This window comes from Dromiciops gliroides, chromosome 2 (assembly GCF_019393635.1).
Source record: "Dromiciops gliroides isolate mDroGli1 chromosome 2, mDroGli1.pri, whole genome shotgun sequence".
In the NCBI taxonomy this organism is placed as follows: domain Eukaryota; kingdom Metazoa; phylum Chordata; class Mammalia; order Microbiotheria; family Microbiotheriidae; genus Dromiciops; species Dromiciops gliroides.
Window position 1 is genome coordinate 241,052,917 of NC_057862.1, and position 15,189 is coordinate 241,068,105.

Below are 15,189 nucleotides of genomic sequence, written 5' to 3' on the forward strand. Positions count from 1 at the left end.
AAAAAAAAAGAAAAGAATACTGCTAATAAGAAACAACTATTCCTAGACAACTTCACTCAGGCAAACCGAATTATGCACTTGATAAGTAAAGAAGACAGGTAAAAAAGATGAATCTAACCACCTGAGCAAAAAGACTGACAAAATCTGAAAAACAACATCACTTTTCCCAGCATTATATAGCAGAAAGAACCCTGGTATCTAGAAGTTCAGGAAATACTTGTGCTGGAAGAAAAGTAACACTGTCCCAAGATAAAAGTATTAACTTGTTTAAAAAAAAAGTTAAAAAGTAAATAGTTCTGGTAACTCTTTAATGAAAATCTTGTGATAACTACTTGTTTAAAAGTACACTGGCACTTACTGACTTTCACAGGCTATCTAGTTGCCAAGGATGTATCCTGGATTAGAATCTATCTATCCTTCAAAGACCAAGCAGTATGGTATAGTAGACAGAGTACTGAGCTTTGAGTCAGAAAGACAGATTCAAATCTTGCCTCTGATACCTACTATCAGTGTTGATGTTGGTCAAGTAACTAAACCTCTCTGGGCCTCAGTTTCCTCATCTGTAAAATGGCGGGGGGGGGGGGTGGACTCAATGACCTCTAAAGGAACTTCTAGCTTTAAATCAATGATCCTATCATAATAAAAAATATATATATAAAGTTCTTTTTAAGTTAAAGGACTATATAAACAAAATCTATTACTGACATCATCTTTTCCATGAAACCTTTCCCAATTTCAGCCCTATACACTGATTTTTCACATATTTAATTTCTGCCAGTACTTAAATATACATTTTTATGCAATTAAAAAGTGAAAATAATATACATAAGATCTTTGAGGGGACTATTTTACACTATGCTTGTATCCCACAAGTGTTATAAATGTAGCATATGTTCAATAACAATTATTGAACTTGCATAGTCTACATTACACTGCAAGAGATCAGGTTTTCTGGTCCTTTTAGATAGTTGCAGACATTCCCAGGTTTCTGTCAGGTCTTCTACTAAATGATTATTACATCAGTGAGTTCTTTTCATGATTGATGTATCTACTTTTCTATAAAATGACTAATCCATATGTTGAAGACTTCTCCCAGCTGAATGGGTGGATGAGCACAATTTGTTTCAATGGCCATAAAGGTGGCTGAAGGAGATGATATGGAATGCTTAGAGATTGGTCAGACATCAGAGATGCCAAGGTCATCCACTGCATCCTGGGCCATCACCAGTCCTCCTGACTTTTGTCCCTCCACTGGACTTCAACATTCAGGAAGACAGAGGGAAGCTGACGACTTTGTGCAACTCTGCTTTACTTAAATCCAATTCATGTACAAGTCAAGACATCATCCTGTGATGTCACTGGTCCTCTTTGAAAACAAAGGACAAACGTGTGTGAATCCATATGTGAAAAGAAATCCATATTCTGAAAAGTATGACAAACAGCTTCAATCTCCAAACATGTGCCTTATAGTTCAGGGCCATTCATTGTCTTCCCCCCCCCCTCCCCCAACCACCTCAGAAATTTCTATAACAAATTGTTGTTTGTTTTTTTTTAAGTCCCATTAATGGTGATAATCAGCACCCAGGGTCTACAATCTTCAGTTACACAAGACTTCTAATTTCTGCAACAGAATTTAACTTTATTAAACTGGAATGCATTAACTATACAGCATTCTCCACCCTCCATGGATAATCCTTAGGACCCTATTTAAAAAAAAAAATGTGTTCTGTTAACAATTGTGTACATTCTTCTAACCAGAGAACAGGCAGATGTGCATTCAGGGGCTCAAGCATACCAGAAAACCAAGTCCATACTTCCCTAGACAAGACCTTTCCCAGAAGCACATTCTCTGATCCCTGGTGCAGACACTCCACCTGTACCACCCTTTTTTATATCCATGACAGGGATTGCTAAGGAGTGGAGCCCTTGCAGAAGAAGGCAAGAGAAACCTCCTCCTCTTTTCTAGATGCTTCTACAAAAGAGAAGGAATCAATTCCATTTAATATTGAACTTCAACAGCATGGACAGCCCCTTTCTGGAAAAAAAATAACTTCTTTAAGTCAATGGCATATACAAAAAGAAAATCTTTTTGCCTGAAAAAAGGAAAAGACACCAGTTTTCCTCCCACTTTTTGCCAGATACATCATGCAAGTCAAGAATAAATAAATGGAGGTTAACTTGAACTGAACCCTCTCACTATAGTTTGAGTCCTTCTACTCCACTCATTATTCCTTCTCATTCCCCAGAGCTACCCTTTTAAACTATTTGCTCTCCCCCTCAAACCCCAAGTCACAACCCCACACTACAACATTTGCAACAGATAATGTAGCCTCCAACTTCAATGATAAGGAAACCATTAGAGAGGAACTTCAACTTCCCTACGGTAGTCCTCAAAAGTTTCATTGGCATCACACATTTTCCCCTTCTTCCTCTTCTGTCTCAGAGTTGGAGCCAACCCTCTCTATTCCCTGAAAAGACTAAACCCACTACCTGTGCCCCAGAACTCATCCCTTCATGCCTCCTACAGGACCTTACATCAGCAAACACCATTTCTCTTTCATGCAACGTCAATGTCTTCCTTTCTACTGGCTCATTCCTTTCAAATATACTATCAAATCCTATCAAATATAGCAATCCCCCAAAAGCCTTCTTCCCTTGGCCATTCAAGCCTATCCAGCTACAATCACTTCTTTCTATTTCCTCTAATAAGTAAACAACAACAGCAATAATAATGGCTATCACTTATATATTCCTTTAAGGTTTGCAAAGCATTTTACAAATATTATCTCATCTGTTCCCCATAGTAACCCTCGAAGGCCAGTGATATTATTACCTCCATTTTAAAGATAAGGAAACTGAGGTAAACAGGGATTCAGTGACTTGTCCATAATCACACAGATAATACACATTTGAGGTTGAATTTGAATTCAGATCTTCCTGAAAACAGGCCCAGAGTTCTATCCAGTGAGCCACCTGGCTGCCCACAATCAATATAGCAACTTCCCTCAAATCCTCCAAGCTTCAGGAAGCATTCCTTATTATCCCCCTTGGGTCTTACATAGCACTTTTAATCTCAAGCTTTTATCTGATATTATTATTATATGTTAGAGTTATTTGTATGTGTGCTGTTATCTCCCTACTAGACTAAGTTCCAAGGGGGCAAGGATCTTGTTTTAACATTGTTTCCTCTTACACCTCAAATCAGTTCTACATAGAGCTAATATTCAAAAAAATGTTTATTGAACTGAATTCTTATATTAATAACAAAATTTTGCTTTTATATCAAAATTTACAGAACTAAAATTACATGCTTAATTCTGTGCATTTAACATTGTAGTACTTGAGGGCACATCACTATTTTTGTTAGCGATGTTATGAAACTAAGTCCCCTTGCATTAAATGGGAGCTTGCATAGCTTTAAAAAAAAAAAAGCTATATAGAGAACATTTTCATTCTTATTTTAGTCCAAAAAACTATTCTTTTGGTGTATCCTTCACTGGTGTAGAGAATGCCCACTGATGAAATTTCCTCTACCAGTGAAGATCAGCAACTGCTCAGCAACTTATAATCTTGGCTGTTTGGGAAACTAAAAGGTTAAATGCTTTTTCTAGGGTCACATAGCCATGTGTCAGAGGCTGAATCTGAATCCAGGTCTTTCTGATGCCAAAGCTAGCCCTCTACCATGCTGCTTCTCTTATAAGTATACAATACATATGCTTTTTTCCAAAAGAAAGTCCTAACCATTGAGATGTCAATCTTGCCTCCTTTTATAAAAGAATGCCAGACCATGACACAAAGCTTGCCTAATATATCCCCATGCAAAAGAAATTTTTAAATGATTTTTAAAGTAAATAAAAGAAAAGATACCTCAGAAGGCACCATAAAAGAATGCAGTACATAATCCTCAATTGCCGTCAGAAGAATAGATAATAATTGTGATGCAAATCCAACTACCCTTTTTTTTTTTTTTTGCGGGGCAATGGGGGTTAAGTGACTTGCCCAGGGTCACACAGCTAGTAAGTGTCAAGTGTCTGAGGCCGGATTTGAACTCAGGTACTCCTGAATCCAGGGCCGGTGCTTTATCCACTGCGCCACCTAGCTGCCCCCCCAACTACCCTTTTAAAAAACATTATCCAACAACACTCTTTTTTTCCCAACAACACTCTTAACAATATGGACTAAGTAAATATCAAGAGAAACTTTTTAAAAACATAAAACATTTTAAAATAACCTTAGGGGAAAAAAGCCTTAATTTTGTAGTTTTCTTAAATGAATTACTCCAAGTGAATGTGGTTTAAAATAATAGTTCCACTAAGGTTTATTATCACTATTATTATTATTATCACTATTTATTATGATAATTGTTGTTATTATTATTACTGCTAACACTTATATAGCATGTGGTAGCCATGGGTAGGAGGGGAGGGGAGAAGAAAAAAGGAAAAAATTTTACATGATAATCTTATATATTTAAAAGGAATAGCAAGTTGTACATAACAGATTTGCAATTTCATGTGGAATCATCTTTTTAATTATACTATGTTATGTTATAGAAAAACTTGTTTTATTCCATAAATTGATTTTTTTAAAAAGCATGTGCAGGGGCAACTAGGTGGCGCAGTGGATAGAGCACCGGCCCTAGAGTCAGGAGTACCTGAATTCAAATCCAGCCTCAGACACTTAACGCGTACTAGCTGTGTGACCCTGGGCAAGTCACTTAACCCCAATTGTCTCACTAAAAAACAAAAAAACAAAAAACACATGTGCTTATATAGCCTATATCAGATTGCTTGCTGGTTTCGGGAGGTGGGTGGGAAGGGAGGGAGGGAAAAAATTTGGAACTAAAAATCTTATGAAAACAAATGTTGAAAACCATCTTTATATGTAATTGGAAAATAACAAAATACTTTTATGAATTAAAATTTTTTAAATAAAATAAAAAGCATGTGCTATATAAATATGCTATGTGCCAGGTACTGTGCTAAATGCTTAACAAATATTTGTTCATCACAATACCCCTGGCAGGTAGGTGCTATGTTTATCCCAATTTTACAACTGAGGAAACTGAGGCAAACAGATTAAGTGACTTGCCCAAGATCACAGTTAATAAGTGTAAAGAATTAATTGTTATCTAAGGTTTTTATGCCTGGGCACGCACTGGCCTGTAGCTATTGCCATGGCGGAGCCCCAGGCCAGTGCACGCTGAGGCATAAAAACCTCAAATAACAATTAATTCTTTACATAAGTACCTGAGGCTGGATTCAAACTCAGATCTCCCTCACTCCAGGCCCAGCATTCTACCCACTGTGCCACATATCTGATTATAGCAATAAAGTATAGATGAGCTTCTACTGTGAATCTGGAAACACAATTAAATTGTAATAGAAATTTAAATATTAAAACAATTATAAATGAAATTATTCTCTCAGGAACTTATATTTCAAAAAAACTAAACTATCAATATGAAAAAACTAAACCAAGGAAAAATAATATGGGTAGTCAAAATGAAAGGCATGAACTAATCAGCTGTTGTCTTCCATGATAACGTTCTATAAAAGTATTAAATTAGTTAGAAGGAATAATAGCCTAAAGAATTAAGCAGGTCACTTTTTGTTAACCTTCTAGGAAATAATGTTAAGGAAATACAAAAAGTCAGTGAATTCCAAGATTACAGCACCAAAGTCTGACTCCCAAACATTTGATCAAGACTGTTTTATGGAAGACATGCACACTAGTCTGCTGCTGGTGGTTCTGAGAACCGATCAAACCATTCCAGAAAGCAATTTGAAACTCTGCTAATAAAGTAACTTAAATGATTATACCCTTTGACCCAGAGATTGCATTGCTATGTAAAGGAGAAAGTGGAGTCAAGGAAAATAATTAGAAAGCTATGTATGCCTGACCCCACTTCCCCCATTCCCCCAACACTCCAAGGTCAAAAATAGAAAGAAAGGTCCATTAAACTCTAAAATACATATAGCGGCAAACCAATGGAAACAAAGTGATGTTCATTGCTAGGGAAATAGCTAAACACATTATGGTACATTAATGTGATGGAATACGGCTGAGCCATAAGAAACAAGGAATATAAAGCATGGGAAGAATTATATAAATTGATGGAATGTGAAGTGAGAAGAACCAGGAAAACAATATACACAACAAGCATGGGAATGGAAATAATAGTAAAGAGAATAGGGAGCAGCTAGGTGGTGCAGTGGATAAAGCACTGGCCCTGGATTCAGGAGGACCTGAGTTAAAATCCAGCCTCAGACACTTACTAGCTGTGTGACACTGGGCAAATCACTTAACCCTCATTGCCCCCCCCCCCAATAGTAAGCAGAATTGAACACTGTAATCATGACCAAGTTTGTCCTCAAAGAGAGACAAAACTAGAAATTGCTCCTTTTTTTCAGAAGTGAGGGATAATGTATGTGAAACATGATATATACTGTTAGACTTGCCTGTAGTTAGTTTTATTGAATTGCTTTCTTTTCTTTCCTTTTTGGTTGTTATAAAGGATGGGCCAGGGCAAAGGGGTGTACTGGTAAACGAAGTGACATAAAAAAAAAAAAAAGATATCAGATATCCTCAGATATTCTCATTTCCCACCCTGGCTGCCCTCATTCTGGATTTTTCTGACTTCTTTACCATGCCCCCTAATAAACTCAACATTGGGAAATATCATCATCATCTTGCAAGATCCAATTAGCCTTGGTACTCAAACCTCATCAGTATCCTCTGCCTCTGATTAGAAGATGGAGCCAAGAACTCGTCAATCACCATTTAAGGAGGGGGAACAGGGCAGACATCTCCTCATTTCCCACTTGGATGCATTCAATTGGACTTCTTTTAACTTCTCTTGCTACAATCATTTTGGACTTCTTTGATTTCTCCATGGTGGGATACCTTAACCCACCTTTCCCCTCCTCACTCTTTCAGCTTTCTTATATATCTTGTCTTCCCTCATTAAACTGTAAACCCCTTGAAGTCAGAGGCTGTCTTTCTTTTTCATATTTGTATCCCTAGGGTTTAGCACAGTGCCTGGCATATAGTAGACACATAATAAATAGGTTTTTTTGACTATATCAACAAAAATTTATTTTAAAAAAAAAAGATCATTTTGTATAGCTTTGCAACAAAAACATAGATTTTGGTAACCAGTCAAAAAGAATTATTTTTAAGTACTAGGTTCTGTGCTAGGGGCTGGAGATAAAGACAAAAACAAAGCAGTCTGGGAGAGGAAAGGGGGTTGTTACCTTTTATTAGAAGAGATAATATGTGTATATGTATGTGTGTGTGTGTACACATATACATATACATATTATATATATATGTGTGTGTGTGTGTATATATATATTTGTAATGTGAAAGGGGGGCGGAATAATGATATGGGGAGCAAATTAGGAATTACTTGTAGAGTTTTCAAGGAAATTAGAAACTGAGTCAAGTACAGAGTGAATTGCAGGCCTGGAATACAACCTGTACAAAGTCACAGAAATGTCAATGGAGATGAAGTGTCATGCTTAAGGAACAGCAACAAGGTCAGTATGACCAAACTTTATAGTGTTCATCCAAAGAAGAATGATGGGTGGATGATAAGCCTAGAAAGATAGATCAGAGCCAGGGTTTTAAATGCTAAACAGGATAGCTAAGAGTTGACCCTAGAGACAATAGAGTCACAATTTACTGAGTAGGGGTCACACCTGTACTTTAGGAAAATGACTGGCAGGTGTGGAGTAGCAGGAGCGGCTTGAAGGATGCTACTATGAGTTTTCCTCTTTCCCTTTCATTCTTTTTTTTTTTTTTTGGTGAGGCAATTGGGGTTAAGTGACTTGCCCAGAGTCACACAGCTAGTAAGGGTCTGAAGCCGGATTTGAACTCAGGTCCTCCTGAATCCAGGGCCAGTGTTCTATCCACTGCGCCACCTAGCTGCCCCTCCCTTTCATTCTTACAACAAATATTTATGTGTCTAACAAGTCTCCCAAACAAAGTCTAAAAAAAGCATTTTTGTTTTGTTATAAAAACAGGGCCGGCTTTGAGTTCCTGCTCTGCAATCCAGCCTCGAGGAAATATCTTGCCTCTGTGTAATCTTAAATTTTCCCACCTGAACACTTATAGAGTTAAAGTACAGGATAAAGTTCTTTCCAGTTTTAAAATTCAACATTTTTAAACCCTAGTACAGAAAAGAAATGCCCAGTGTGAGACACTGGGTAGCATGGTACATAGAAAGTCAGAAAGACCTGGCTCTACCCTCTTAGTGCTCTAGGGGTAGCTTTCCAAGGTTCTAAGTAAGTAAGTTGCTTGAGGAACTACTGATACTAGTGAAATCACAAGTCCAGTTCTTATCCCTATCAGAGACCAATGAATCCCAACTAATTCTGCACAAAACACCTAGCTTGTCATGTCATAAAATTCTGAAAACAAAATCAATTCTAAGGGAATCAGGATATTAGAACTTGACAAATCTAAAACAAAGTTATGGTATATTGATAATTGAGGAATAATTTTATAATCCATTGATAGGCTTAAAACCGCCCCAAGACTTTTGAGCCACTGTATTTTTTTTAATGACAGAAAGAAGCCATAAACATCAATCTCTATATATCTAGCTATAACTTAATGGAACCAGTCTTCTCTATTTCTCACTCAGATGAGGTTAATCACTTCCTTTTTCCTTAAACAATGTGAGTCCCAAGTCAAGAGATGTCTACTGAAAATCCTCAGAAAGGTTGTGGGTCACACACTGAATTGAAACAACATTGTCCTGCAATTAAAAATATGAAAATGGAAGCCATGCTATAAAATTATGTTGTGATTCAATCATTATCCCTACTTACTAGCTCTTTAGGGGCAGGAATTCTGTAATTTTTCCATGTGTTTCCAGTACCTTGCACATAGTAGGTGCTTAATAAATAATTAAATCTGTCCTTTTTGGTTAGAGATTTAAAGTCTGCTCCCTTTCTCTCTTTTGTTAATGTCCAGGTCGTTGGACTTTAGTGGCCCCAAAGGAGGTTTTCTTGGCAAAGATACTGAAGCGGTTTCCCATTTTCTTCTCCAGTTCATTTTAGAGATGAGGGAACTGAAGCAAACAGAGTTAAGTGACTTGCTCGGGGTCACACAGCTAGGCTGAGGCCAAATTTAAACTCATGTCTTCCAGTCTCCAGGCCCTGTGCTCTATGCACTGTGAAACCTAACTGCCCACCTGTGAGGAAATGAGTGATGGTCTCCTCTCAATAAGGGTATAATAGTGACCATTCAAATTACACTCCTCTGGACCTGTTTGAGGACAAAGGTCTCAGTCCCCCTCCTTCCCCTACTGCAAACAAGATAATATAGTTCAAGGAGCCCTGAGCTGGTCTCAATTAGGTCCTCTCCTGGGCTATGTCCATATATGGAAGATTGAAGAAAGGTCCCTGTGTCACCTCCCCCGTTGGCTAAGAACCCAAAGAATAATTATGGAAATTAAGGTTAGGAATACTGTATTATGGTTAGCTAGTTTTTGTGAGTAGATTGTAACCCATCAGTAATTGACCAGTGATGAAAATGGGGAGGGTCCATTTGAGTTAGGGACTAGGGGTTAAAAGGGGGCCTTCGAGCCCCAATTCTTTGCACCCACTGGGTGACCATTCTTGAGAAAAATGACAATAAATGAGCCTTTGACACATCACTGCCACTGAGTTCCAGAGAATTATTGAGCAGGAGTTGTTTTCCTCTCACCCCTTGTCTATCTAGATCTGTTCATTCTCCTGGTCCCACAGTTGCTCAAACAGGTAGAAAACAATCATCCATGAGTGAGATGAGCAGAACCAGAAGAACATTGTACACAGTATCATCAACATTATGTGTTGATCAACTGTGATAGACTAGATTCTTCTCACCAATACAATGGTACAAGAAAGTTCCAAAGGACTCATGATGGAAAAGGCTCTCCAAATCCAGAAAAAAAAAAAAAAGAACCATGGAATATGGATGCTGATTGAACTATACTATTTCTTTTGTTTTTGGTGCTGTTGGGTTTTTTTGAGGTTTTTCCTTTTTGCTCTGATTCTTCTCTTATGACTAATGCAGAAATATGTTTAATGTTATTATATACATACACACACACACATATATATGTATATATAACCTATATCAGATTACCTGCTGTCTAGGGGAAAGTGGAGGGAGGGGAGGGAGAAAAATTTGAAATTGGAAATCTTATAAAAACAAATGTTGAAAACTATCTCTACATGTAACTGGAAAATAATAAAATACTTTTATTCAAAATTTTTAAAAAAATTAAACAATCATCCACTTGGTAGCATATCAAAATGAAACATTCACACCTTAACCTTAATCAAACTCCAGGAATGCCCACCCCCCCAAGAACAAAATGTTCTTATAGCTATTCTTACAGCAGCCCTCAATCTGTGACTTTAAAGAAGATATAAAAAAGATAAGTAGCTAGAAAGGAGCAAACCAAAGTAACTGATGAGAGATCCTAGCAAATGCTACTAGAAAACAGGAACATCAGAGAAAGGACCACTGAACTCCAAAATTCTCAGTAAAACTTTTCTACGTTAATTCAGCCCTCTTCCAAAGGTTTATTAGAGCTATTGCCTAAAGTTCAATTCAACTTAGTTTCAGTCATTCACTAAAGTCACTGCCAATTTTGCTTGGCACTTTGGATCTAAAGGTTTCACTGCACCAAAACTGGATTTCAAACTCAACCAGCTGCAGAAAGGGGAAGGGGGGGGGGGGGGGTGCTGAAGAGAAGGTAACAACAGCAACACCTACTGACTATATTGAGTCACTGGCTAAAAGCTATGTCTCCTTTTAAATTAAGTAAATCCAGACAGGCAAATTTCAATAAGAGTGCTATCAGTTTTAAATCAGGAGACAAGAAAATAAAACTTGTTAGCTATATAAAACCATCCATCCCAAAATAATTTGTTTCCTCTGGCCAATTAGGAGAGTACTATTCTTGTCCCTTTCGATAACTGGTAATAGTTTTACAACAAATAATTGAGTGAGAAAGGCATTGGGATTTTTAAAATTAAATTTCCTGAATTCCTTAGTTAATACCTGGTTTGTCATCTAATAGCCAGATGCACCACTGAGAGCAAACTCTATTATTTAAAAAGCCTTTCTCTGGGACCTTTCTCTGCTGTCACCAAGTTCCATTTTTTCAGTCTATTCTGCTAAAAGGTTGGGAGTGGAATAACAACTAACTGCCTTTCCAAAAAAGAGAAAGGAAAAAAAGAGAAGTTTTTCTTTAAGAAGCATACACATAAAGTTAAGAAAGCAAGTACAGTAGAAATAACATTTATAGGACTCTTTTGACTGTGCACAGTAAAGAAGATATGTATCTTAATAGATAGTGGATTGGTACTGGAGTAAAGAAGACCTGTGTTCAAATCTAGCCTCTAACAGATACAACCAGTGTGACCAAGGCAAAGTCAGATAACTCTCGAAAACTAAGTTTGAGTTCTTCATGAGAATGAAATCAAAGGTCCAAGGTGCCCCTCTCCAAAAATTACCCAGAATTCTAGTCAGTAAATATTCTACTTAAGACGACTATTCAACATGATAAAAAAAAAAAGTTGGCAGCTACCACAATTTATCAGCATTAAAAGCACTAAAAAGATTAGTGTATCCTGAAAGGATTGCTTTATAAAGGTAGCTACAATCCTTGTTCAAGCAGATTTATCTAAGAACCTAAAGAATCTGACACCTTCAGACAGAAAACAAATTTGCATTGTAATGTCAGTTTAGGGTCCCAAGTATATAGAGATGAGTCTAACAGGTTATAAGCATTTCATTAAATACTTTCTTTTCTAAACAGTCATAAAACTAAAATTTACCAGGAAATGCTTTTAGGAGACATTCCCCTATACACCTCCTTCAAAAATACATTCCCTAAATCCTCAGTAAAACTCAGATTTTCCTAGAAATTGAAACATTTCTCATTACCTGTAAATTTTCCAGCAATGAATGCTGCCTCACATGTTAGCCTATAACACTATCTAATTTAGAATCGGAGGACCTGGTCAAATCCCAGCACTGTATGGAAAATTCCACGTGGAGTAACTACCAACCCAAAATTCCTATCTTTAAAAAATATTCATAACAGCTATCAGGTATACTTTAGCAGGTACCTTCCTTAACAAGCCCGGGAAATGGATAGTGTATTATTCCCCCATTCTGCAGATAGGGAACCTGAGGATCTGAGTTCAGTGATTTGCTGCAGATCATATGGTTAGTAAAGGCAGGGTCCAACCTTGAACAAAGGTCTTCTCATTTTGAGTTCAGTATATATCCACCACACCACCCAGCCGTGAAAGCATTGCAGCCTCCGGTTAAAATGTCAACATGTGATCTGGGAGAGTTAACACAAATATTACTACCATAATACGAATTAGCCTATTAGTTTGCCTACTCAGTCACCCTCATAGGGCTCTAAGGTAAAAAGACTGAAGACAGGTAAAATTTGGATGGGGACAGGCAAACAAGATCAACCTAGATATTAATGCTATCTCCCCTACTCAAATCATCAGGTATTTATCTGCTTACAAGTTGAGCTCCCCCAGAAAAATGTAAGCTCTGGGAAGCTGGGAATAGCTCTGAATCCCCAAGAATCTAGCTCACAGGAGGCACATAACAGGTGCTTGTGGCTCTGCACTGGGTGACCTTGAGCAAGTCACAACCTTTCTGGCCTGTCTCCTTACTTGTAAGATGAGAGAAGGTTGGAATGGATGAACTCTAGGTACCTTCTCACCTTAAACCTGAGACTGGATGATCACTGGCTCTCTCTGAAACAGTGGAGCAATTTAGGTCTGTCAATTTTTCAAAGATTTAAAAGATATGGAGAGAAGTTGGGAACAGATGGGGTGCAGGAGGAAAAATTATTTTTTGCTGCAGCCTCCACCTTTCTCCCTTTTACCTGCTCCAAGAGAACAGGGCTAAGACATCCTCCAGCTTTCCCTCCTCCAGACCCTAGGGAGTGAAATTAACCACCTACAAACGTTTCCCTTCTCCCCTACCTTTCCCACGATTAAATCATTTAGCACATCCCCTAAGGCACAGCCTACTAAAGGCGCTCATCAACGTTTCTTGGGTTCCAAAACTAAATGGGAATATCTTGGGAGGAAAGATCAAGGGGATACAGAGTACAGCTAAGTTGGGCACAGAAACAAGATGCATGAGCTCACGTTAAACCACCTCTCCCAGCGGAAAGAACGTTTAGATCAGATCACCAATGAAAGAAGCTAAGTGTGCTCTTCACCCCCCCCCCCGCCCCCCATCGGTTTTGCGGATTCGGGGTTTAAGGTATGTATGTATATTTACATACATGCATTTTAACCTCTAAACAACAGTTTCATTTTAGTTCTTCGCTAGGCATTTCTGCAAGAGAGGCACCACTCCTCAAATTCGAAAATAAAAGTTTAACCTTTTTTTCCCCTCCCAATCTCCCCAACAGCAAACGCGCATTCAAAACGAACTATAAAAGCAAAAAGGGAAGGGAACAGTACACATCCATGCCACAACCTCCCCTGGAATCCCTTCATCTCCTCCCGCCCCCCTCCATAACCTGACACCTGGGGAAGCCACTTACCCCTTTTTAGTTGCGCGCCCCCCCCCTCCTGTCCAGCTCCCGGAAGAGGCAGATGGTGTCCAGGAGCTGTTTCCACTCGAGCTCTCTTCTTAGGAGGAGGAGGAGGAGGAATCCTGGTTACAGCGAGCACACACACACACACTCACACACTCTCTCACTCACTCACACACACACACACACACACACACTCACACACACACCACTGACACGCTCCTCTACCGCCTTCTTGGGGTTCTCTGCGGAAAATAAGAAAGGCAGAGATTGGGGAAGAGAGGAAAAGAGGGAGGGGAAAAGAGTGGAGTGGAGGGGAGAGGGAGAGGAGGGGGGGAGGGGGAAATCAGTCCAACTCAAAAGTCTTTCTCTGAAAGGGGTATCCAAGGAGAAGACGGAAAGCCGACAGAGAAAAGCCCAGGGAAGGAAAGAAGGGTTCTTCTGCTTATCTTCAAGAGACCTAGGAAGAGGGAGCGATGAAAGGGCTTGAGGGTTGGGCTGGGGTGGAGAAGGAAGCGGGGGACCGGGGGTGCCGCCACTCAGGTAAGGGAACTGTGGGGGGATGGATCCCCACGCCCCTCGTTCCAGCCCGGGCTCAAGCAGCACTTCCCAACACCACCCCCAAAAACCGAGGAGGAGGAAGAGGAAGACGAGGATGAAGACGAGGAGGAGACGAAGAGGCGGCGGGGGCAGCTCTGAGGAGGGGAGGGGGGTCGCGGGCTCCCAGCCGAGAAGGACTGGGGGAGTTGCAGGAGTAGAGGGGGCGGGGAAGGACAGGTAGGGAAGAGGAGGTCAGAGGGGGCGGGAGGCTCACTAAAAGGGGACTGTACCGGGAAAGGAGACGGGAGGAGCTCCGGGGGAGGGGAGGCTGCCTCAGAAGCCGACTGCTTTCCCACCAGGCACCCCAACTCCCCACGACTCTCAGCGCCGCATTGACTTTCGCTCGCCCGCCCGCTCGCTCCCGCACGCACGCACGCACGCACGCACACAACTCCCTAACAAAGTTGCAGCTGCTGCGGCTGCTGCTGCTGCTGGTAGTGGTGGTGGTACTGCTGCTGCTGTGGCGGCGGCGGCGGCGGCGGCTGCTGCTGGAGCTGGTGGTGGCGGCGCGCGCTCGCTCACTCGCTCGCTCGCTCGCGCAGAGCTTACCCTTCCCCACTCCCAACTCTTCTTCTCCTCCTCCTCCTCCACCCCACTGCTCCCCCTCCCAACCCTTCTCCGCCCCCTCCTCCCCCTTTCCTCTCTTACTACCCTCCCCCCTCCCCGCCTCTCGGCAAGTCTCGGGGGTGAGATCACCTCCAGGGCTTCTCCGCGTCCCCGGGCAAGGTCTCGCGAGAGTCCCGGGAGGCAGCGGGAAGTGGAAGGAACTGGTGGAAGGTGGTGGGAGGAGTAAGGGAAAGGAGGAGGAGGGCAACTCGCAGCGCCGGGTTGTCATGACGACGGCCAAGCACCAGATTCCTGTCGCCTGCAGAGAGCCGGGGCTGCAAACGTGGGTGCGCAGCTAACTCAGCTCTCTCCGCCTCCCCCTTCTTCACTCCCCCCCCCCATCCCCCGCCAACCGTTCCCCGCCGCTGCACGGCCGGAGAAAGCAGGGCTTTCACGAG

General features: G+C 40.6%; 1 protein-coding gene across 1 annotated transcript in view; it reads right to left on the reverse strand.

The window, feature by feature from the left end:
• Positions 1-14,695, reverse strand: part of SIPA1L1 (signal induced proliferation associated 1 like 1) — a 381,936-nt gene extending 367,241 nt beyond the window's left edge. Inside the window, 2 exon segments of the mRNA XM_043981815.1 lie at positions 13,595-13,830; positions 14,416-14,695. The gene's annotated coding sequence lies outside the window, so the exon portion shown is untranslated.
• Between the last annotated feature and the right edge of the window lie 494 nt (positions 14,696-15,189).